The 23,904-nt window shown below is 38.4% G+C and overlaps 1 protein-coding gene across 15 annotated transcripts in view; it reads right to left on the reverse strand.

Moving 5' to 3' along the window:
* Positions 1-20,800, reverse strand: part of MAP2 (microtubule associated protein 2) — a 282,560-nt gene extending 261,760 nt beyond the window's left edge. For all 15 annotated transcript variants that reach the window (XM_047871614.1, XM_047871613.1, XM_047871627.1 and 12 more), the window contains exon 1: positions 20,658-20,800. The gene's annotated coding sequence lies outside the window, so the exon portion shown is untranslated. The remainder of the gene's footprint in view (positions 1-20,657) is intronic.
* Positions 20,801-23,904: the final 3,104 nt, after the last annotated feature.

The following is a 23,904-nucleotide window of genomic DNA, read 5'->3' on the forward strand; positions in this document are numbered from 1 at the left end:
AAAAGCTCTTTATCACAGTTAATTCTCATAAGAACCCTTTGAAAAGGAACTAGGGTGAAGAAACTGAGGTTCAGAGCCTTTAACTTACTCAGGGTTGGGTGCTCTCTGGGAGTGGATGGTGAAGAGATGGGGAGCACAGATCAAGAAGCATGATAAAATTACTTGGTACACCAAAGTATTTGACTGAAGTTAGCTCCCTGGATGGAAACTCAGTGTAGCAGACAAGCACCCACTTAATCAAAGTCATCAGTAGCAAAAGCTAAATGCAACCATAAACCAGCATTGTTTAGTTCAACAGACAATTACTAAATGTGTAGTATATAGCAGGGCACTCTGCCAGTGCCTGGATTTACAAAGATAAATATGATCATTCCTTCCCTCAAGAAGCATAAATACCCCAGTGGGAGAGAAATACAAAAGCTGATCTGATTTTAAAAAATGAAAAGCAGTTAGTGAAGGAAGAAAACAAAAAAACCTGTAATGGGAAGAAGATAGTAAGTCATCGGTAGTTTGGTAGTTTGGTAGTTTGGTAGTTTGGTAGTTCTGAGGGTGGCCAAAAATACACGCAGGGAGTGGCTGGCTGACAATAAGATTGAAGAAGAGACAGCATACTTAATTTACATGCCTTTAGAAGCTATGTGAAAAAGATAATAGATTCAGGATTTTAAGGAGAAGAGTAATCTAGATAGATACACAGTTTAGAAAGATCACTCCAGTTCATATAAAGATGGAATTTAATAGGAAAAGATTGGAGACAGGAAAATTAATTGCTATATTTAACAGATAAAAGATGAAAAACCAGTGAGAGTAGGGGATGAAAAGGAGAAAAAGCTGAAAGGAAAATACATGTAGGAAATATTTTGAGAAGTCTAGGATGACCTTTGGTTTCTGACTTGGAATAATTCCATTATGTACAACAGGGACTCTAAGAGGAATGTAGGACGGATGTTGGAATCAGTTTCCTTATGAACATGTTGAGTTTCAGATGCCCACAGAACCCAAGCAGAGCTACCTGGTAGGCATTGGAGTATATGAATCTGAGTCTCCAGAGAAGAAATCTAAGCTGGAGACACAGATTAGAGAGTTATGAGAATACAGATGATTGTTAAAGCTCAAAAAATGGAACAAATAAACCAGCAAGAGTGCATAAAGAGAAAGAGTCATGGATCTAAATGAAACACTGGGTTGGGGGTAAGGAAAGGTGCTAAAATTTAAGCTTGTAATTAAATATTTATTTACTAATCAAACCCCTTATTATTTCAGACATTAACTCTGATCTGATTTTTAGCTGATCTGATTTTAGAACACTATAGAAATTGTTCACCAATGCAAATAAACTTTATGGTCATATAAAAGACAATTATTGACCACTTTTTCATAAAAAAATGTATAAGGCTCCATACCCCAAAATCTTAGACTTTAAAGTTATTTTACTTTCTTTCACAGTGTGTGTAAAACCCAAATATAAATTATATATATATTCCCCATTTTTTTTTCCTCACTGACATTTGATTTCTTCATTACAGAAGCGTGATGTCTGAGTAACAGCGACATTAAATACTAGGACCAGAAAGTCAGTTCAAATGAACATATACCTGTATGACTTACATGTAGCCTTTTGGATCTTTTATGAAGCACTTAAATTTGAACAAAAAAAAAATAAAATAAAAACGAATTTGGGGCACCTGGGCGGCTCAGTCAGTTAAATGACTGACTTCAGCTCAGGTCATGATCTCGCAGTTCGTGGGTTCAAGCCCCGCATCAGGTTCTGTGCTGACCGCTTGCTTGGAGCCTGGAGCCTGCTTCAGATTCTGTGTCTCCTTCTCTCTCTGCCCCTCCCCCACTTGTGCTCTGCCTCACTCTGTCTCTCAAAAATAAATAAATGTATAAAAATTTTTTTAAATAGGGGTGCCTGAATGGCTCAGTCGGTTGAGCATCTGACTTGGGCTCAGGTCACGATCTCACAGCTCGTGAGTTCGAGCCCCACATTGGGCTCTGCACTGATAGGATAGCTTAGAGCCTGGAGCCTGCTTCAGATTCTGTGTCTCTCTCTCTGCCCCTCCCCTGCTCATGCTCACATTCTCTCTCTCTCTCTCTCTCTCTCAAAAATAAACATTAAATTTTTTTTAATTTTAAATAAAAGCTAATTTATTCATGAAAATCCTTGCATTTGAAAGCTTTCATGGGTTTTTGTCCTCTGATTTATGTAGAAAATCCTGAACAAGCCCATGCTTAATCTTTCTATTTTGTTCCCATGTGGCACTGACTGTTGCCCTGTACTCAAAGACTTCTGTTTTGATTCATAAAACCACATAAATTGAAATGCAACTCATGCCAGCACCCTAGTTCAATTTACAGCCCTGCCATGGTACTGATGCAGTGACTTCCTCAATTCTGTACAGTTACCTCGTGATTTGGATTCAGTCCCAGCAGAACTGAAGGTCTGTTCCTCAATGAACTCAGCTGTCCAGAGTACTAGACAATCCATGGGTTGTGTCCAGTTGGGTTCTTGTAAATCACTTCCCTCCCAGCCTTTGAGTTCATCATCCGTGACTTGTGCATAGTAGAAAATCTTCCCAAACCCTTTGCTTACTCTGATTGCACTGGGCATTGTCTGAAAGGAATGGCTCTCATTATCCTCCTTTGATAATTTACATTTTAATTCTAGTTCCAAAACAGCTGGCCTCTGCTTTGAAAAAATGGTACAATAAATCCTCTGGGCACACCTCCTCCTCCTTTCCAACCTTTTCAAAGCGTCATCATGTCTTCCAAAGGACTTCCATTTGAAGCAGAAGCCATTCTCATAGAATTTAAATGGACATTTAAAGATCATCTGGAATTAACAAAATTAACTTAATTAACTTAAAGGAGTCATGAGAAATATTTTCTCCATAATAATTTCGATGGAAGACTTACCACACAAAGAAATAAAATGTGTATCGTATATATTAGTGAACAGAACATTTTTATTGTCCTTCTATTGCAAAATAGCTTTTTCAAAAACAATTCTTTTCTTCTTCTTTTTTTTTTAATTCCCACTGGCTATAAGAAGGGCAAATATCTGCCACGTGTGTAGAGTTGCTTCCATCTTTTCCTAAAGCCTTGTCACAGTCTCATCTCTCCATCAGCTCACAGTATTTGTACCACTCATAACCATACCATGACTTGGTTCCTAGTCAAAGCTGGCCCATACACACTTCCTCCTCCATGTACTGGACACAGGGAAATTAGTGATGTGCTGTAAGTGTTCATTTATAGACTGTTTAGTTATCCAAAACATGTGACCTGGTTGTCTTCCCCTACCCTGTAATAAGTTTCTGGAGAGTAAGGATGCAGTCTTGTTTTTTTCCTCATACGGCTAACATGACTCACCACAGCAGGGGGCTCATAACTGGTTCTTAGTAAGCATTTGCTGAATATAAAGAAGGTGCCCACAATGGATAAAGTGTGAAAGACATCTCATAAGGCCAACCTTCTTGGTGACATTCAGCTTTCCCTAATAAAAAAGAAATAAAAAAACTTATCTGTACAGCACTTTAATCACTGAAATCTTTGCTGGCCAAATAGCTAGCTAACATGAAAAACTGATTTGTGCAAATGTGGAAATTAAGGCGATATCCTTTCAATTCACTATAGAATGTGAAGCAGTCTTAAAGACAATGGAATTCATCTCCTCATTTTGTAGATTAGAAAACCGAGGCCCAGGGACTCAAAAACTTTCTCAAGATCTCAATAAGAGTGTAGACTGATAATGCTTTCTACATCTTGAACAAAGGTAAAGATTGAGATTTTAGACAAATGGCTTTTTTTTCTTTTTTTTTCTTTTTTTTTCTTAATTTTTTTTCCAATGTTTTTTATTTATTTTTGGGACAGAGAGAGACAGAGCATGAACGGGGGAGGGGCAGAGAGAGAGGGAGACACAGAATCCGAAGCAGGCTCCAGGCTACGAGCCATCAGCCCAGAGCCCGACGCGGGGCTCGAACTCACGGACCGCGAGATCGTGACCTGGCTGAAGTTGGATGCTTAACCGACTGCGCCACCCAGGCGCCCTGGCTTTTTTTTCTTTTTAAGAGAAAGAGTCAGTATTGATTTTTAAAATATTACCACCCCAAAACAGAGCCATCATTTCCTTTTGGGTACAGTACTAAATAAGTTGGGATTCTAAACAACTTTATCTAAAATTGTTCACTCTTTCAAAAATATTTGTTGACCACTCCCTTCACAAAATTTTCTTGGCAGTAGGGATATCTTGTAGTTACTGTACAAACAAGCAAATAAAAATTATATACTAACTATAACATCACATTCTCTAATAATGAAATTATTGAATTTTTCAAAGAACTACTCGGTGAAAATGTTTATAGCCTACATACAATGACTTAGAGAGAAATCTAAGTGAAATGTAACAGAAAGTTTTTAATTCATCATGATAAAGATACTATGTTGTCTATACCAAACAATAAAATAAGGGTCTGTAAAATATTATTTTCATTTACATTCTCTTCCAAATAAATTCAGTGCAATGCCCATGTCTATTCATGTTGTATATCCCAGTATCAATTCATGGGATGACTTAACATTGACTTAAGATGTTGTGAACTGCTAAGCCTTATGTCCAAAAAAGTCTGCACAGTTCCTTAGTTTCCAACTGGCTAATATAACCACTGGGTGACAGACATCTCTCTCCCTCTTTTTTGATGTTTATTTATTTTGAAAGGGTGAGAGGGAGGGAGAGACGGAGATAGAGACAGAGAGAGAGAGTGTGTGTGTGTGTGCATGTGTACGGGAGGGTCAGAGAGAGAGGGAGAAAGAGAATCCCAAGCAGCCTCCTTGCTGTCAGTGCAGAGCTCCATGTAGAACTCATGAACCTTGAGATGATGACCTGAGCTGAAATCAAGAGTTGGATGCTCAGCTGACTGAGCTACCCAGCACTCCTAGACATCTCTTAAATATGATAATTCTGTCACTGCCTTTCTTCTTTGGAAATATAATTGTGGAAGGTAGAGCATTTTGTTCACCATGTTTTGCTCCCTAGAAACAAGAAATCCTTGTCCTAAAAGATAGCTCTAATTTGGCTTCCAGATTCTTATATCTAAAAACAACAAAACAAAAGCCTGAGAGATCTTTGGCAGCTAACCTCATTTTTTAAAATTATTTTAATGTTTATTATTTTTTAGGAAGAGAGACAGAATGCAAGTGGGGGAGGGGCAGAGAGAGAGGGAGACACAGAATCCAAAGCAGGCTCCAGACTCTGAGCTGTCAGCAGCCCAATGCAGGGCTCAAACCCATGAACCACAAGATCATGACATGAGCCGAAGTCAGATGCTCAACCGACTGAGCTACCCAGGCGCCCCAGCAGCTATCCTCATTTTAAAGATAACAAAAGAAGGGCCAAGGTGGTTGTAGATTTATTTGGAGGGCATTTCCTTTATGAGTCTATGCTAAGACAAGTTGCCCTTTGTAAATCATACACATAAATACAGGTACATATGCGCATGCACACACATTAGGCATCTTGTTCAGAGGAGTATAGGTATTAATAAACGTGGACCTTGGCAATCACACATAGTTGTGGAATTATGTAATTAAGTGTGTAGTCTTACAAATAACAAATGAAACAGCAACAATGTGGGCTCACAGAAATAATGCAAATAAAGCTGGAGTTAAGCAAAGTGATTGCCATATGATTCTCCTCTCTGTTCTCCATTTTGTCCTCTCTAACTTCAGATGTGGAAAGAAATTTTTATAGCTCTTCAATGACCAGTCAATGTACATAATTGTACATGTATATATTCATGAACAATTTTAAGTGTTTAAATTTTAAATTTTATTAATTTAAGTAGTGACAGAATAAAATTCTGTAAATTATATTTTTTATTTTTATTATTTAAAAAAAAACTGCATGAGCAGAGGAACAGACAGAGAGAGAGAGAGAGGAAGACACAGAATCTGAAGCAGGTTCCAGACTCCGAGCTGTCAACACAGAGCCCCATGCAGGGCTTGAACCCACAAACCGCGAGATCATGACCTGAGCCAAAGTCAGACACTTAACCACTGAGCCCCCCAGGCGCCCTACTAAATTATATTTTAAGTGCAAAATGAAATTCTCATTAGATTTGGTATAAATTTTTCCAATACCGGGTCAATTTTTCTTCTATTATTAGATATTATAACTAATTGTATAACATAGTTATCCAAAATTTGAAACATTGTTTCAGTGTTAACTACATCCCATGTAGACACATGTACACATTTACCATTTCCTATGTCACTCTCCTTGGGTAGGTCTAAAGATCATTACCAAGTTGCACCTAATTGATAACACTTTTTTTTTTTTTTTTTTCAGGCTAAGAGCTCTCTTGTCCATTATACCATATCTAGAAGAGTAAAACAAAACCATCTCACTATTAATTTAACTGGATGGTCAAAAATTGTCCAACTATTTAATTCCAATGTATTAACAAGGTCTTACTGAAATCAGAAGGCAACAGTATCATTTCACAAGAAGAGTATGTAAAACAAAACAAAACAAATTAAAACTCGTAGTTTCTTATACCATGAGTCCCAGATTTCAATTTGGAGTGACAAAATCTCACACAGCATTCTGGAGAGAAAGAGAACAATATTTAAATTATCTGAATCCTAATCCCCAGAGTATTTCCATGTTCATGTACTCATAAAAGAGAGAAAATATTTGAGTTTTAGCAGCTTCCTGCCAGGATCACTTGAATCCTGAGGGTTTAAAACTCATTTGAAAGGCATTTGTGACCACAGACACAGTGAAATGTTCAGAAGCAACAAACCATCCCATTTTTTTTTAATGTGAGAATAACAGATTTCATAAATGTCCTCTGATATCATATTCACATAAGAGTTACAGTTTATGTGTGAGAAAACTATTTCAGTTGTGTAAATAGGGTAACAAGAGCAATGCAATCTGTCCTAATTTAATAGCAAACATGATTGAAATGCCACACCACCTTCACTCCTGGAAAGTAAGAATTCTCTGCACACAGACTTTAATTAAAAATGGCTCTCTCATGAAAATATAGAAAGCAGCCTTATTTTATCTTACCTTGTTCTAAAAAAGGGTTCAAAAGATAAGGACAAAAGAAAATCATAAGTAAGAAAGTAAAGCATAGAAGAGTTAGTATGTGAAATGTATTAACTATAGGTTCAAACAGTTTTGGAAATGGAACACAATTTTATTCTGAAGTTACCAGAGGCTGAGGAAAAAATAATGTAAACACAATCCATGCCCATATGATGAAACTAATCCAGTGGCTTAGGACAAGTTCTATAGTTTCTAATATGTTCTGATATGTTCTAATATGTTCGGTTACATAATTTCAAAGACATTTTCTAGATCTATGCCAAAACAGGACACTACATGCCAGGAGTTGGTAAGTTACAGTCCACAGGTCAAATGGGCCTATCACCTTTATTTGTAAATAAAGTTTTATTGAAACACTTCAATACCCAGTGGTTTACATATTACTTATGGTTGCTTTCTTGTTACAAAACAGAGCTGAGTAATTGGGGACAGAGAGTGTATGTGACCTACAAAGCCTAAACATTTTCTATCTGGCCTTTTACAAAATAGCTTACATATAACCATATGATACTAGTTTTAAAGATGTCAAACATTTTAAGAATCCAAATATTTAAAATCAGAACTAAATAACAAAAATAATTTTGTAATTTTTTACAAAAAAAAATCTGTTTAAACACACACACATTTCATTGATTTTTCAGTCACTGTTTACTATAGTAATTTGTGAAGTCATGTAGTCCATTTCCAATATAGCCTAGAAATCAGAGGAGTTGTATTGAAATTTGTCCTAAATTCTTTGCTATCTTCCAAAGCCAATTCTTTTTAAAAGTACATATTTTGCACACATGTGACATCACCCCAGTAGAGGCTCATATTACTAACCGCAGTTCTACCTGGCTTCTAACTAACTCTTCGGGCTTCCTCAAATCTATCTTTCAAAAAATGTCAAAGAGCTGACATTCCTCATTCCATCTCTATAGGTGTCACCTACTTTCATTTGTTGGTATTGATATTTTCTTAACTGTTCATGAAAATGTCTGAAACCAGAGCTCCCAAACAAATCTTTTAGTCTCGTACTCTAAATAGGTTGGTGTCTCTAGGCTATGCCATACGTAGAAATTCTAAACCTGCCATTCTGTTCTCTCAAATTTGTCTTGCTAATCTTAGGGTATCACATGCTTTCTTGCCATTCCCCAGGTCAAAATCCCTCAGTAATTTCCAAACGCTTGCCTCCAGTGGCCTTAATGATAAAACCAAAACCTCTACTAAGCCCAGTGTTTAAGGACCTCTACAAACCCAGGACTATCTTCCAATCCCATTGTTCTCTTAACGGAATCCTCTATTGCTGGCAATCTGGTTTACCTTGCTCATTGTCACCTCCCTGCCTTTGCTTTCACAACTGTCCTACCTGGGCACTTTTCCAAACCCAGCCACTTATACAGCCCCACTCCACATTCTGCTTCCCACACAAAATCTTCAGTTTCTACACATGGTGATATACCTCCCTCTTCTGAACTTGCAAAGCATTTATAGGCCATACTATATCATTTACCTTATTGTGCACTATATTCTTTTTTAGTTTTGTGTCTCACGTCTCTAGTGAATGTCAACTAGGGGACAGCAATATGCTGTATATTTTATATTCCATAGCATAAGCATGGTTGTATATTTAGAAGAAAATTACTGTTTCTTTTTAAAGCCTGATCATCAATCCTTTGAAATAACATGTTCCACTATATTTGATGCTTAGTGATATCTCAATATTAAGAAGCCCACATTTGAATAAAATTCTAAGAATACTATTCAATTTAATATATATCAGAATTATTTCTTGGTTTGTTATTCATACTTTTAATATTTAAGTTGAGTAACTGCAAATCTGGGAAATAGATATATCACTCTATCTAATGGTGCCACATAAAACCAATTAACATTATGATTTAATTAATCCTAAAAACAAAACAAAATGGAGTCAAGAAAAGAAGCTTGAAGAAAAATCAACATTAATTCAATTCTTCCTTATAAAATAAAAATACTAATTTCTCCTACATTATGTAGCATATTGAAATGTCTGGAATATAACATTACATGAAGGAATAAAAAAAAAATGATTCTCTTTTCTACTGAGGAATGCCTAGAGAAAACGTTAACAGCCTTGCAGTATGCCAGAGGTAAAATCAATCAAATGTCTGGCAAACTGTGTTTAACGCTAAGCTCAACAGAGCATCACATTAGATCTACAAATATATGAAAAGTGTATTAAATATTTTAGTATAATATATGCATGATCATTAATCACACAGGTGATCCAATATCATCAGGAAATTGGATCAGCTCACTTATAAATTCTCAGATTTAAACTATTGCCTTAATACTATGTGCAAAATATGTGAAGCAAAATATGTGTTGCTCTGTTATTTAATTTATTTAGAAATTTCAGTACAATGTTGGTTGTTGCTTGGCACCTGGACTTGTTTACAATAAAGCTGCTGTGGGGAAATAGCCAAATAACAAATCCATATTGAAACTAAAATGATTTGGGGGACTTTTCTCATATACATACTTGTACTTTTCTGTTTGGATTTACTTTTTAAAGGTTAGTTTGGGGTGCAAAAAGGCTATAAGAGGTTAAAATTACTTATATACATAATTTTCCAACACCTAAAGAAAATGACACAATTTGGGTTACTATGTTTATTTATTTTTTTTAATTTTTAATGTTTATTTATTTTTGAGAGAGTGAGAGAGAGTGCGAGCAGGGGAGGGGCAGAGAGAGGGGGAGACACAGAATCTGAAGCAGGCTCCAGGCTCTGAGCTGTCAGCACAGAGCCTGATGCTGGGCTCGAACTCATGAATTGCCAAATAATTACCTGAACCGAAGTCGGATGCTTAACTGAGCCACCCATCACCTCAAGGGTTGCCTATGTTTAAACTGTTATATTAGACCAGGTTAACACACATCTAATTTTACCCCCACCATTGATTTTTGATTTTCTAAATTACTTCTCTCTTGTGATTTAACACATTAGTGAATAAGATACAGATATGTCCATAGGGACTTAGATAATATAATTAATCTTTGGAAGCTTTTATGAGGTTCTCAAAGAATTCTGCTTCTACTACCTTAAAAATCAGAAAGCACTGCAAGTCACATAAAAGTCAAACCCCTCATCAAGAGGACCTATGTGGCCTGGCACCTGCCTTCTGCCCCGATTTCCTCTCCAACCCTTTATCGTGTTCGTTAGATTCCAGTGCCATTGGCCTTGTATTTGTTTCTCCAATACGCCAGGCTTCTTCCTGTTTCAAGGCTGTTGTTTATGCTGTCCCTACAGCTTGAAAATTCTTGCCCGCCCACATTCCCATGGCTATTTCTCATTACTTGAGTCTATAAAGGCAGCCTATCCCATCCCAAATAAGCGTTATTATAATATGCTTTTGTTTCCTCTTTCTTATAGCATTTCTTCATGCTTCAAATGTTCATTCACTTACTTATTTATTAGTTTCTGTCTCCTGTTATTAGACTATAAGCTACATAAAGGCGGGAATTTGTATGCTATGTCCCAATTTCCTACACATTTAGAAAAATTCTGATGTATACTAGGGATCCAATAACCTTTTGTTAAATAAATAATGAATGATTTATGGGCGATGACACTAGAAATACTTACGGCTCACTAGCCTGATATTTAAGTGGAAAAAAGACAGAGAGTGAATCCTTCCCAAGGAAGAATACCATTTTAATTTCTTAAAGATCATTTAGATTTTCAGATTATCAAATTCAATAAACCACAACAAAGAAGAGCAAGGAATATCTTAATTTTTTAAAATTTGCCTTTATAAAGTATAGATTCGTGGTGTGCAGTTAAGATAACTTTTCCTGTATTTATGGCTCAAAATAAAAACATCCCAGAGAAAGACAATATGCACAACACAGTCTTTCACAAATGTACATGGAAAATATTTTAAGGAATTCTGTTACATCTACTCACTGATAAAAGTCACTCCGATTCTGACGGGCGATTAAACATGTTCATCTAGATAAACAGGACCTGCTATATAACATTCTCTAACAGAAGGGTAACACTAGAATTCCTTCATTCCCTAGGTAGTGATATCGTTTCAGTTTTCAGTGACTAGGAATATGTTCCTCTTTAAATATTTAAGCATGGCTTCTGCTTAATTTCTTTCCTCCAAGATGCTTTTCATGCCTTTCAAATATTTGTCAACTTAAGACTCTACAACGCCTAAGCAATGTGGGTGCAGGTGAAGCTCTACTGAACATGGTAACCATAGCAACACCTAATTCTTATTTAATTTGCTGTCTCCTTGGAAGAAGCAAAATCCAAGAGGGATGGAGCACTGGAAACAGAGAAACAGGAGGACATACAAGAGTAAGAAAGAGGGAAACAGGCACAGACACAGAGGCCCACAGCCTTTCTAGCTCACTTCCTCCTAGCTAAAAATATTAAAGCTGGGGGAAACACAAAAGGAAAGCTATTTTTGAGAAAATTTCATGTTGCTATAGGTCAGAAAAAAGTTTCAATCTGGCTATTTTTGTTGAATTCCCCTTGTACATACAGCCAAGTTTAAACACAGACTCCATCAATCTAGAAGCATCAGTATGGATAGTTCAAGCTCAGAGAAAAGCTCCTTGGCTTCCCAGGTACCTTGAGTCTGGGCACACATCCCCAGAGAGTTTAAACTTCTGTTTTAAGAGATCCAAACCACAGGAATGGCCCTGGGCAGAAGCCCAGTCAGTGTTTCCTGGATCAGGTTTAGTCTTAACAATTTCTGAAGTGTGGCTGGCATGGAGCTGGTTGGAATGGCCTTAGAATTCCAAGTCCCTCCCTCTTTGGTGTCCATGAGAAAGTCACAGTAGGATCACAAAGTTGGGCAGGTATGATTGTCACTTCACCTAAACCCCTCAGCTCAGAAAACGACAATATAATCAGAATTGGAAACAGAAAGTCAGAGTGGAATGGTTCTTCACTGGCACCCTTAACAAGCTCTGAGTTGAATCCATAATGACAGTTTTAGGCCTGGCTCTGCTCCTCAGGACCTTGGGTAAGTCACTTAACAGCTCTGTGTACCGGTTTGTTCACACGTATGTCAAAGGTTCACATCATTTTCTCTTGGCAGTCCCTCTTCCCCTTCAAACATCATCTAGTTCATGTATAATTAGCAAGCCTTAAGAACTAGTGTCCTTTCTGCAATGGGGCAGAGGCATAAAACTAAAGAATACATTAATGTCATCTTATGTTTCCAGGTACGTAAGCACATAATCCTTCGAAGCTACTAATTAATAGGGTTATGAAGAGCTACTCTGTTATATACAGTACAAATAAATTAGAAGCAAAAGGAAAATATTTTATTTTTTAAAAATATTTATTTATTTTTGAGAGAGAAAGAGAAAGAGAGAGTGGGAGAGAGACAGAATCCCAAGCAGGCTCCCCGCTGTTGACACAGAGCCTGATGTGGGGCTCAATCTCACAAACCATGAGAGCATGACCTGAGCCAAAATCAAGAGCTAGATGCTTAACTGGCTATGCCACCCAGGCACCCCAGGAAAATATTTTATTAAAAACCAAAAATCAGTTAACTCATTTTCTTTTTTTTTTTAATTAAAAAAAATTTTTTTAACATTTATTCATTTTTGAGACACAGAGAGAGACAGAGCGTAAGTGGGGAAGGGACAGAGAGGGAGACATAGAACCCGAAGCAGGCTCCAGGCTCTGAGAGGTCAGCACAGAGCCCAACGTGGGGTTCAAACTCATGGACCACAAGATCATGACCTGAGCTGAAGTCAGACACTTAACCAACTGAGCTACCCAGGCACCCCTCAGTTTACTCATTTTCAATATCAGCTTTTTAATGAACATTTGGATTCTTATCACATACCCTCATGTAGTTTTTAAGAAGGGGCTGATATAGGGCTGTGAGATTATCCAGAATTGTGCAGTTTTCATAAATTCTAATTTTGATAGTGACCACCCTCATATAATGTAGTCCTATTTAAAACAAAAGGAACAAAAATCATGGAACTGGTGACTGAGTCTGAAATAGAGAACTTAAAAAAAAAACAAAAACCCACAAAATCTCAATTTCACCAAAGGCCACTCAGTAGTCTATAATAATTTCAATCACGTAATCTATGAATGAGGCAAGCTTTAGATTGAGACACAATGGCTAAAGTCCATTTAAATAATGCTAGACCATACTCACTTTATTGTTTTAGAAGAGATTTGGCTTTCAGTAGGATGCTTAGTGTTTTAACGCTTTCTTGGCAGTAAAATTTCTAAAGTTCCATCAACTCAAGCTTCTCCTGTTGCAATGAAGATAAATTGCATTTTATATGCAAAAGCAGTGCCACCTAAACTTTTTAAAAGATAAACTTAAGTGGCCAATATTTCATTTTAGGACATTTTGACTTGATCAAAACAGATATTTTTATTTGAGCACAATATTTAGCCTTATCATTTGATTTCAATAATGGACAATGGAATCTGGACTATTATCTCTAAACAGAAAAGTATACAAATAGGTTGAAATTAATACAATTTAATTTCATTAATGAACACCCATATCATTGTTTTGCCTCTAAAAATGTATTTAATACCAAAAGTTCTCATGTGGAACATCATAGTAAAATTTTAATTTTCTCTAAATCAACTGATTGTGAAATAATTTATTTCAACTACAAAAAATGGCATAGTTATAATAGGCTGTCTTAGATTATCTCACACACACACAAACACACACACATACACACACAACACCATGCAAGCCCTTTGTGAAACAGAAGGAAAACAAATTTCATGTGTTCATAAATTGTTACATGTACTATGACTCCATATTATTGTTCCCTGAAGAAATTGTATGCTACAGATTGCAAATTTTGGTTCAACAATAAATGAAAAACATGTGCAGTAAATTAATGAGTGGGAGCTTTTCCTAGCTATACAGTACTCATTAACAAAAAGAGAATGCATAACTGAACGCTTAAACTTTTTTGCTTGTTTTTAAAAAGGGCCAAAGGAATATGGTATCTCATACAAACATCAACAAAAAGTGAGCAGCATATTGTTTAAAATATTGTTCTGCCAAAAGCATGTATACGCTTAAGGAAAAACTAAATTACAATTTTGAAAGACACGATGCCCAAATAATGAAATTTCAAAGCTGAGCATTACTTAATTGCTTTCATGTCAATGCAACTGATGTTGCATCATTCTTTCTAGCCAATAAAATTAAGAACACTTTTTCATATCAATTCATTACAGAATTTCACTGCTGTCCATTAACAATACAACACAGTACTGTTAAAATTGTTACAGCAATAAAACATAGCCAACTATAAAGCCATTAACACTTAAAGTAATGTGAAAGGCTGATATTGGCATGATTAGTGGACCTCAAATTAATAGAATTTGTGTATTTACTTGTGAGTTTGCTTTATATGTAATAGACCTGGACAATTAAGTGATGAAATATCCTCATGGATATTCAGGCACTCTGCTTTATGATCATTTTGAAATGGACTCAAGATGGCTAATGATGATGTTGTTCAGAGCAATTTAATCAGAAATATTTTATATGAAACTGAATTAATTTGGTTCAGCATTTTCAGAATAGTCATTGACTAGCTAGTACTCCAAGTATTAGGTATATATCTGTGGAGTTAGTTAAGCAGCATAAAATGAAGATAATGGATTGACTTTACTAGTCGATTTAATTTATAAAAATAGCTGAACCATTTTACTTGGCTTCAGGTGAACAAAATGACAAAAATAGCAGTTGATTAACCAAATTTTTCATTTTGAAAACAATTAGTCATTTAGATGTACCATTACCTGCAGATTTTTTAAAGAATTAATTTAAAGAAGGCTGGTGAGGACACAGTTGGGATGAGCATTTATGTTTAAGATAAGAGAACCTGGGGAAACTTGGTTCCAGTCATGGGAAGAAACAAGGTAGTAACTTTTCTTCCAGATTCACAAAGGCCTTCTAGAGGAAGGGAACATGAGCAAACACTGGTATACAAGGAAAAGATTATTCAAGGCTAGAGGATATAAAAGGTAGGATCAAAGAAAGAGCCAAGATAGGGATGGAATGCTAAGGAGGAGGAGAATGTAGCATAAAACTGCATGTTAAATGAGAAATATAGGTGTAATGGAAAATAAATTTTAATAAAAATAGTATTGGCACCTTTCTAATCATCAATGATTTTTGCACAAATTGAAAGGAAGGAGCAAAGAAAAGAAAGAAGGGCAAAGTCAAGCTGTGTGATCTTATAAGTGAAATTATTTTCTCTTTTTTTTAAAATTTTTTTTTAACATTTATTTATTTTTGAGACAGGGAGAGATAGCATGAACGGGGGAGGGTCAGAGAGGGATGGAGACACAGAATCTGAAGCAGGCTCCAGGCTCTGAGCTGTCAGCACAGAGCCCCACGCGGGGCTCGAACTCACGGACCGTGAGATCATGACCTGAGCCGAAGTCAGCCGCTTAACCGTCTGAGCCACCCAGGCGCCCCAGAAATTGTTTTCTCTAAAGGATTGTTAACATAACAAAAAAGCAAAATTAAAAAAAAAAGATTTTTGCCACTTCTGGTGTGTTTTAACGGAAGTAAATTGTTTTCAACTTTCCCCAAAGCCACAGTACAAGTTAACCAACTGTAAGAGGAAATCCTGGGCTCTTTAGTTTGTCTAAATTCTCACAGAATTTCCCTCAAATGTATAAGTAAAAATATCAGTTAAAATACTATCACTCAAAGGAAAGCTTGTTTCTCTTGAACAGGAAAGATAAAGTTCAAAGATTAGATTCAAAGCGTTTTGCATAAAACGTCAACTAATAGTGCTCACATTCTTTTAAAATTTTGATTCACTACAGAATGGCTTCCAATAAGCATCCTTTATAAATTTTATAAGGAAACACCTACGGCCTTAGTTCAAAGTAATGAAAGGGAGGAATATGAACAAAATATTATGAGGAGGTGGAAAAAAAGGACTTCTTCCTTCCCCACCCACTTAGACACAGGCTCTTCTCCATCCTGAATGGACAACTATTAACAACTGAGAATTTGCTTTCATTCCTCATCTCCTCTACTCCCACCCACCCACCCAAACTTTCCCATAGACCCTTTCCCTTGATTTTGGTCCTCTGTCTACCACTTCTGACTTCATAGTTCTTTAACTGCTTTTGAGGCCTGGAACCAATTCCTGGGACAGATAATTCCTTGAGAATATCCAAAAAACTCTGAATTTGAATTTTCATGTGCTGTACAGTATTTAATGACATGACTTTCTACAGTTGACTGATGGAAGTATTTGAGGGGCTATTACTATTTCCATTATGTAAGTATGTATACGTACACACACACACACACACACAGTTATGTTTTGTCATTCTCCAATTCAAAAAATATATATGGAATAAAGAAGGTACGTCTACATTAAGGCATTTATATAAGTTATGCATAATAGCTTGTCTTTGAGATGCTGGGACATTGCAGTCCCTTGCACTCTGTCGTATCTGTAATACAACAGCTACTCATTTGAATGTCACCTCTTATAAAAGAAACAAATCCTTCCAACTTTATTTGTAAGTTTCTTTCCTCTTATTTATTTTTATTTATATTTTTATACGAAATTTATTGTTAAATTGGTTTCCATACAACACCCAGTGCTCATCCCAACAGCTGCCCTCCTCAATGCCCATCACCCACTTCCCCCCCACCCCCCACCAACCCTCAGTTTATTTGTAAGTTTCTTAAAGCCAAGGACTATGTCTTCCTTTTTTTTTGGTATCTCATTACATAGCCTCCCGTATGATACTTTGCCTCTCGTAGAAACTTAATAGATGTGTAATAAATAAATAGGAATAAATGTTCTCCTAAAAGTTAATTTGTACTGAAAGCAATACTATGAGAGAATAGTAGTAATAGAAATAGAGAAGTCTAACATTCAGATGTGAGATTAAAATGGTGTGAAGGGAGGAGAGAACTGGTGAAATGATCAAAATACTGCCACCTGTATAAGAGGCGTACACTGAATAGATCAAGACGATGATGATAATAAAAGCATTGAGAGAATTAAAGTAGCAAAAAGAACTGATATATCTGAAAGAATCAGATGTGACTTGCAGACCTTAACAGCATCTTTAACTCATGTATGAAGAGACAAAAGAGCTTATGACAGCTTCAGAATGTTATCTTCAGGTTCACGCATCTAGTAATGACTTACCTAATGACTACTTTTAGCATTAGGAAATACAGTATTGACCTAGGGGTGCTGTTGTCATCTACTATAACTCTTATTTCAGATTCTTATCTTAATCTGTCACAAAGAAATTCAGCATTGAAAAGACTTCATGAATCAGAATAATCAACTTGAAAATTGAACTCGCCCAATTGGTTTCACACGGTCTGCCTCCTATGGATATTGATGAATAATTCAGGAAAGTACATATTGTCATGTATACATCTAATCAAACATAATAACTATTTAATTTTCAACTCCAATAATGCAGCTATAGTTCTCAAACAGCATAGCGGTCCAGTCTATTATCCAGTTGCTAGTAAAATTCAACACAAAATATGTGTGTCATAAGAAAACATGCAAAAAATACAGTAACAAATATTTTTCTTCCTTTTCCCTTCCGATGTTTAGAAAATTTGCAAATTGATTTAAGCCAAAAGCGGTAAAGGAATGAAATAGTTCCTTCAGGCTCAGATTCTGTGCCAAGTTTCATTTCTGGCTGCATATTTTCGTCCAAGTTCAAGATCTCTGAAATACTTAAAAGAGAAAACATCTCTTTAACCTCAGCAAAGCAAAATCAGTAGAGGCTGCTATGGGAAGAGGAGGGCTTCTGCCTAGAGATGGGTGTGCTCCAGTGTTTGGTTTCCACTGAGAGGATGTCTGCTCTCTCAATGAATCTGAAGTAGCTACTACGATGAGGTAATGGCTGTTTCACTGGGTCATGCTCTCTCAGCACATTCTTTCTCTTTCTCCTCCCTGAGAAGGTGCTGTAAACAGGTCATCCTGATGGAGAGTTGCTGCAGAGAATGAACAATTCCTACACTCAAAATTCCTGAGAGAACTATCTCTGCTTTTGGTAGTTTAGACACAACTAGAAGCTGAAAGCAGCCCTGACAACCAGAAAGAAACAGGGTTACTTGACAAGAAAGAGGGGGGAAAATAGGAGAGAAACGAAATGAAAACTAAGGTAATAGGGGCACCTGGGCGGCTCAGTTGGTTAAGTGTCCGACTTCAGCTCAGGTCATGATCTTGCAGTTTGTGAGTTCAAGCCCCATGTCAGTCTCTGTGCTGACAGCTTGCTCAGAGCCTGGAGGCTGCTCCGGATTCTGTCTCCCTTTCTCTCTGCCCCTCCCCCGTTCACACTCCGTCTCTGTCTCTCTCAAAAATAAATAAACATTCAAAAAAATTTTTTAAAAGAAATTAAGGTAATCAAAACAATGCTTAAAGGAAGATCAATTTTTAAATTACTAAGATCTCCAGATGCATATTAGACAATTTTCTACTTATGTGTAAAATTTTTAAAAACTTTTATAAATTAAATAATATGACAGCAAACTGTGAAATGCTACAAATTAAAATCAAATAAATCATGAACAGATAAACAGTCTGTGCCAACAATCTTAAAGGCACCATAGCTCTGATAATATACGAATCATACATACAGATGTAAACCTATGATAATCAAATAAAATCACCAGAAAATCAATGTTAAAACACACACACACACACACACACACACACACACACACACACACAAATAAATATTCTTTATTCAAAGAAAAAATGCAATTTACCTTTTCTTGGAGGGACGATGCTTTGTGCATGAAGGGGAGAGGGTTGACTGAAACACCTAGGATGTACAAATCATAAAGATTTCTACCTAAACATACCTATTAAACATGCCCAGTGAAATGGGTGTTCTGTGTCACATTCAGGTGAAAGGCTGTAATCTTCCTCTTGGGCACTCTAAAGGGCTTTTATTTGTTTAATCTATTTCCATTGCCAAATATATATATATATATATTTGCCCACAGTGAAATGACAGAGTGACAAAGCTATGCTTTACACTGGGCTGGTACCTGAAGTTCAAGCATGGGACATTTTGCATAATGTGGCTCACATAAAAGGCTTTGTTCTCCATCGCCTCACTGCGGCTGCAAACCTCAATTTCAGTTTGCAGTCATTTCCTCTCCCGGACCAACCATTTCTAAATAAATTACACCTTTAATATCTGAGTTAGTTCCTGCCAACATCCATTAATCCTTCTGCCTCACATTCAAAATTATATATCACCTGAGAATATTTTTTTTTGTTTTGCACTACAGATTTCATTCACACCATAAGCCCCAAACCCTCAAAGATGAATTTTAAAAGATTTGTCTTTTAAGCAGTTACTCTCTCTTCTGTATATATTCTGTATATAGTGTATTACATATGTGTAAGCGTGTGTGTGATGTGCACAAGTGCACGCATCGTGAGTATGTATGTGTATGCATTGAAACAAAAACCCTTCACATTGTGTCAGTTTTAAAGGTCTGTATCCTGGAATCATTGTGCTAAGGGCTTACAGCAGATGGCACACAGTAATTGTGATAAATGGGCTTGTTGCTAATGAAAGCTTTTTATTTTCTGACAAAAATCCTTAAGCCCTGACGCCAAGCAATATAATATCAATTCCAGTTTTCCAAAGATGCTTTTTTTCTGACCCCATCTGCTTTACTCTCCCCTCCCCTCCCCTCCCCTCCACACACCCAAACACAACACCTCCCCACTCCTTTCATACACTCCTTTAAATTTCCACCCTTAAACAAAAGACTACATTGGGGAAGGAGGGCAATTGGCAATGCGGGCCCCCAAAAGCCTTTAAAAATAAAAAGAATAGATGGACTGTAGGTGCAGCTTTCTCACCCCTATCGTTTGAAGCAGAAATATTGTGTAAACGCTCAGACTCATCCAGACATTTTTTTTTTCGTGTCCCGCCCTTCAACACGATCATAGATTTCTCATTTGCCTAAAATTATACTTATCAATTTTTTCTTCCGGCTGTTTTTGGAAGAATTACAAGGAAAATGATTTCAAATTGACAAGGCTTCTCTAACTCACTCATTCGTCAGTATGCAGTTCTCTGCAGCTAGATGGACAAAAAAATTCTCTACCTCGAATTCTCCACACCCCCCACCTCCATTACCTTTGTATAACCCACTCCTCGTCTTTCTACAGCTCAGGTAATATTAGCTCTCAATATGGATATCCTAACCCGACGTAAGTTCCCCGGGTTTCAAAGTGGTACCTGACAAGGTCACACACTCTACAAATCTAGAGCCCAGGCGCAGCGCCCATTCCCGTGCTCAGTGGTGACACCTGGAGAGGCCGGGCCTGAAGCTTCCGCCAGGTGGGAGACGGGATAGCCGACCAACCTGTCCCGGCTTCCAAGGCAGAGAAGACAAGACAGCCCAGCCCCTTCTCCAGTCCCACCCGTTTCCGAGCTGAGGCTCCCACCAACAGAAAGCTGGGCGGAGGAAGGAAGGGCACGGAATACAGAACCAGAGGTGGCGACAGCTCTCTTACCTGGACGCAGAATCTGGATGCACCCGCCCTGGCTGCTGCCTGCGCTCACGGACCTGAGGACTAAAGGCCCTCCGGACAAGGAGAAAAAGGGGAGACGGGGCAGGGGAAGGAGAAGAGGGAGAAGAGAAAGAAACGGAAGGAAAGAAAAGGACGCGAGGAGGGAGGAGGAGGAGGAGGAGGAGGTGGAGGAGGAGGAGGAGGAGGTGGAGGAGGAGGAGGAGGAGGAGGAGGAGGATGCTGCCCAGCGGCCGCCGAGAGCCCGCGCAGCCCGAGCGCCCGGCCCAGTCTGAGCGCCGCCCTGGCCCGGGCTCCCCTAGCGGCCGCCCCGCCCTGGCCCCGCCTCCCCGCGCCGGCCCCGCCTCCCCGCGCCCGGCGCCCCGCCCCGGCCCCTCCTCACCATGCGGCGGCCGCTCGGCCGGGGGGCTGTGCCCCCGCCGCAGTGTCCGGGAACGGGGAGCGCGGCGGCCCCGCCTCCTGCCGCAGCCAGCCCGCCGCCCGGTGGGGACCGAGGGAGTGGCAGCCACCCAGAGCCTGCCGAGCCCCGGCCACACCGGGTCCAGAGAATTCCCGCTCCGCCGCCAAAGGGAGACCAGCGCCCTCGGAACAGAGGCACCCAGCGGACCTTCTCTGCTCCTGGCGGGGAGATGGGGGAGTCTCTATAAATACCTTCCTTTCCTTCCTCTGTCACTGTGAGGCGTGGGTTCCCGTTACCCCTCCACGGAGAAGGCCCATTGCACTTGCCTCCACAAACCTGACAACAGTTGCATTCGGAAAGGACAGAAAAATTGGGGGGAGCATGAGGACAGAGACCAACTTTTGTCAACGCTAAGGGAGCAATGGCTGTCATCAATCAGATTCAGACATTCATTTATTCATTCAATAAATGTTTATTAAAACCTACTCTGTCAGGCACTGTTGTAGGCACTGTGGAAGCAGCATTGAATAAAACAAGATTGCCTTGCCTCCCTGCCCCGCACTTTGGCTTCATAGATTTAATTTACCTGCTACTTAGCTAGATGTATGATCCAGAGTCCCTTCATTTAATCTAAATCTCAGTGTATGAATGAGGATTAAAAATATTAGCCATACTCCTCTGCCATGTTTAATATGAGGATACAATTAGATCATGAATAAGAAGAGTCTGTGAAGAATATGAAGACAAATATAAGAATAATGAATTAGCACAGAAAATGTTGACTTTGAAATGTCGCCATTAAAAATATCACCTCAAATACTTTTGAAAGTGATATGACCAACTGAGACAACAGATGAGTCTTTACCATGGAATCTTTCTAATCAGAGAACAGCACTTTATTGTAAGTAAGAGAGGTAAGATGCAACTCAGAATTGCTTCAAGCATCTATATCAAGTCGTAACAAGGTGTTTTTAAGGTCAGCCAAGATAGAGAGGTGTGGCTTGCACAGTTTCAACAGCGCTGATGAAATAGCACCCATAATTTGGTTGTGTCATTTCAATTATCCATAGAATCATAGACCATAGAACATTAGAGTTGATTTTCTCGGCATTTGGTCCAATTCTCTTAATTTTCATATGGAAGACAGAAACCTAATGATGAGAGGCTATGAAGATTAAAAACTGTAACAGAGCAAAATCTGAAAGCCCGACTTCTGAAGTCACACCCCATGCTCCGTTTGTTGCTTCCCTCCGCCCAGCTACACCCCATGTCTCTGTGACGCTTGCAATGAGGCTGGAAGTATCAGGGCACACCCAAGTAGCAGGGAAGTTGGAGGAGTTAGGACTTTTCCTCAGAACATGGCCTGCGTGAGAAGAAGGACATCTTAGGAGACTGTGAAATGATATGAGGGATGGAAGGAAAAGTAAGAATCCTGCTACAGCGTTAGCGACTGACAATTATGACCTAGCACACAGTTGCGGATGCTCTCTGAGAGTATCTCTTCAGTCCCACATAGTCCAATTATTGTTTCTCAGTTCCTGTTAATTCCGTGCTATTTGATATAAGAACCACGTTCCAAAAGGAAGGTGCTCCTTCTGTCTTCCCTCACTCCAGGCAGAATTCCCCTGAGTCTGCATCAACTCTGAGCCTCAAGTAGACAGATGCGGGGGTGCCTGGGTGACTCAGTCCATTAAGCATCTGACTCTTGGTTTCACTCAGGTCATGATCTCAGGGTTCTGGGATGGAGCCCCGAGTGCTGGCATGTCAGCATGGAGCTTGCTTGGGATTCTCTCTCTCCCTCTCTCTGCCCCTCCCCAGCTCATGCACACACACTCTCTCTCAAAATGAATAAACTTAAAAAAATGAATAAAGTGGACAACCACAACTTCGGGCCTTGAATACAATCCTGCCCATCCTCATTGTCTGCAAACAAAAACAGAGTTCCAGTTTTACAATTAGTCTTGAAGCCAAGCATTGCAAGTCAACCTGAGTGGCTCAGTCGGTTGAGCGTCCAACTTCGGCTCAGGTCTTGAACTCACGTTTCCTGAATTCAAGCCCCACATCAAGCTCACTCCTGTTAGTGCAGAGCCCAATTCAGATATTCTGCTCCCCACCTCAGCCCCCTCCCTGCTTGTGCTCTCTCTCTCAGAAATAAATAAATCTTAAAAAAGTACTGCTCTAGCTTTACAATTAGCCTTGAAATCAAGTATTGCAAGTCCTACAATGTTATTATTCTTTCAAAATTTTCAATTTTCTTTTGAATCATCTAGTTTTTTTCATTTCTATATAAATTTTAATGCAAAATTGTCAATTTCTATAAAAATAGTGCTGTTTTAGCATATAAAAAGAATTATTCACCATGATCAAGTGGGATTCATTCCTGGGCTGCAGGGCTGGTTCAACATTCGCAAATCAATCAACGTGATACATCACATTAATAAAAGAAAAGATAAGAACCATATGATCCTGTCAATGCAGAAAAGGCCTTTGACAAAATTTAGCATCATTTCTTAATAAAACCCTCAAGAAAGTCGGGATAGAAGGAACATACTTAAACATCATAAAAACCATTTATGAAAAGCCCACAGCTAACATTATCCTCAATGGGGAAAAACTGAGAGCTTTCTCCCTGATATCAGGAACATGACAGGGATGCCCACTCTCACCGCTGTTGTTTAACATAGTGTTGGAATTTCTAGCATCAGCAATCAGATGGAAGCTTTCACTTTTTGCAGATGACATGATACTATACATGGAAAATCCGATAGACTCCACCAAAACTCTGCTAGAACTGATACATGAATTCAGCAAAGTTGCAGGATACAAAATCAA

This window comes from Prionailurus viverrinus, chromosome C1 (genome assembly GCF_022837055.1).
Source record: "Prionailurus viverrinus isolate Anna chromosome C1, UM_Priviv_1.0, whole genome shotgun sequence".
NCBI lineage: Eukaryota > Metazoa > Chordata > Mammalia > Carnivora > Felidae > Prionailurus > Prionailurus viverrinus.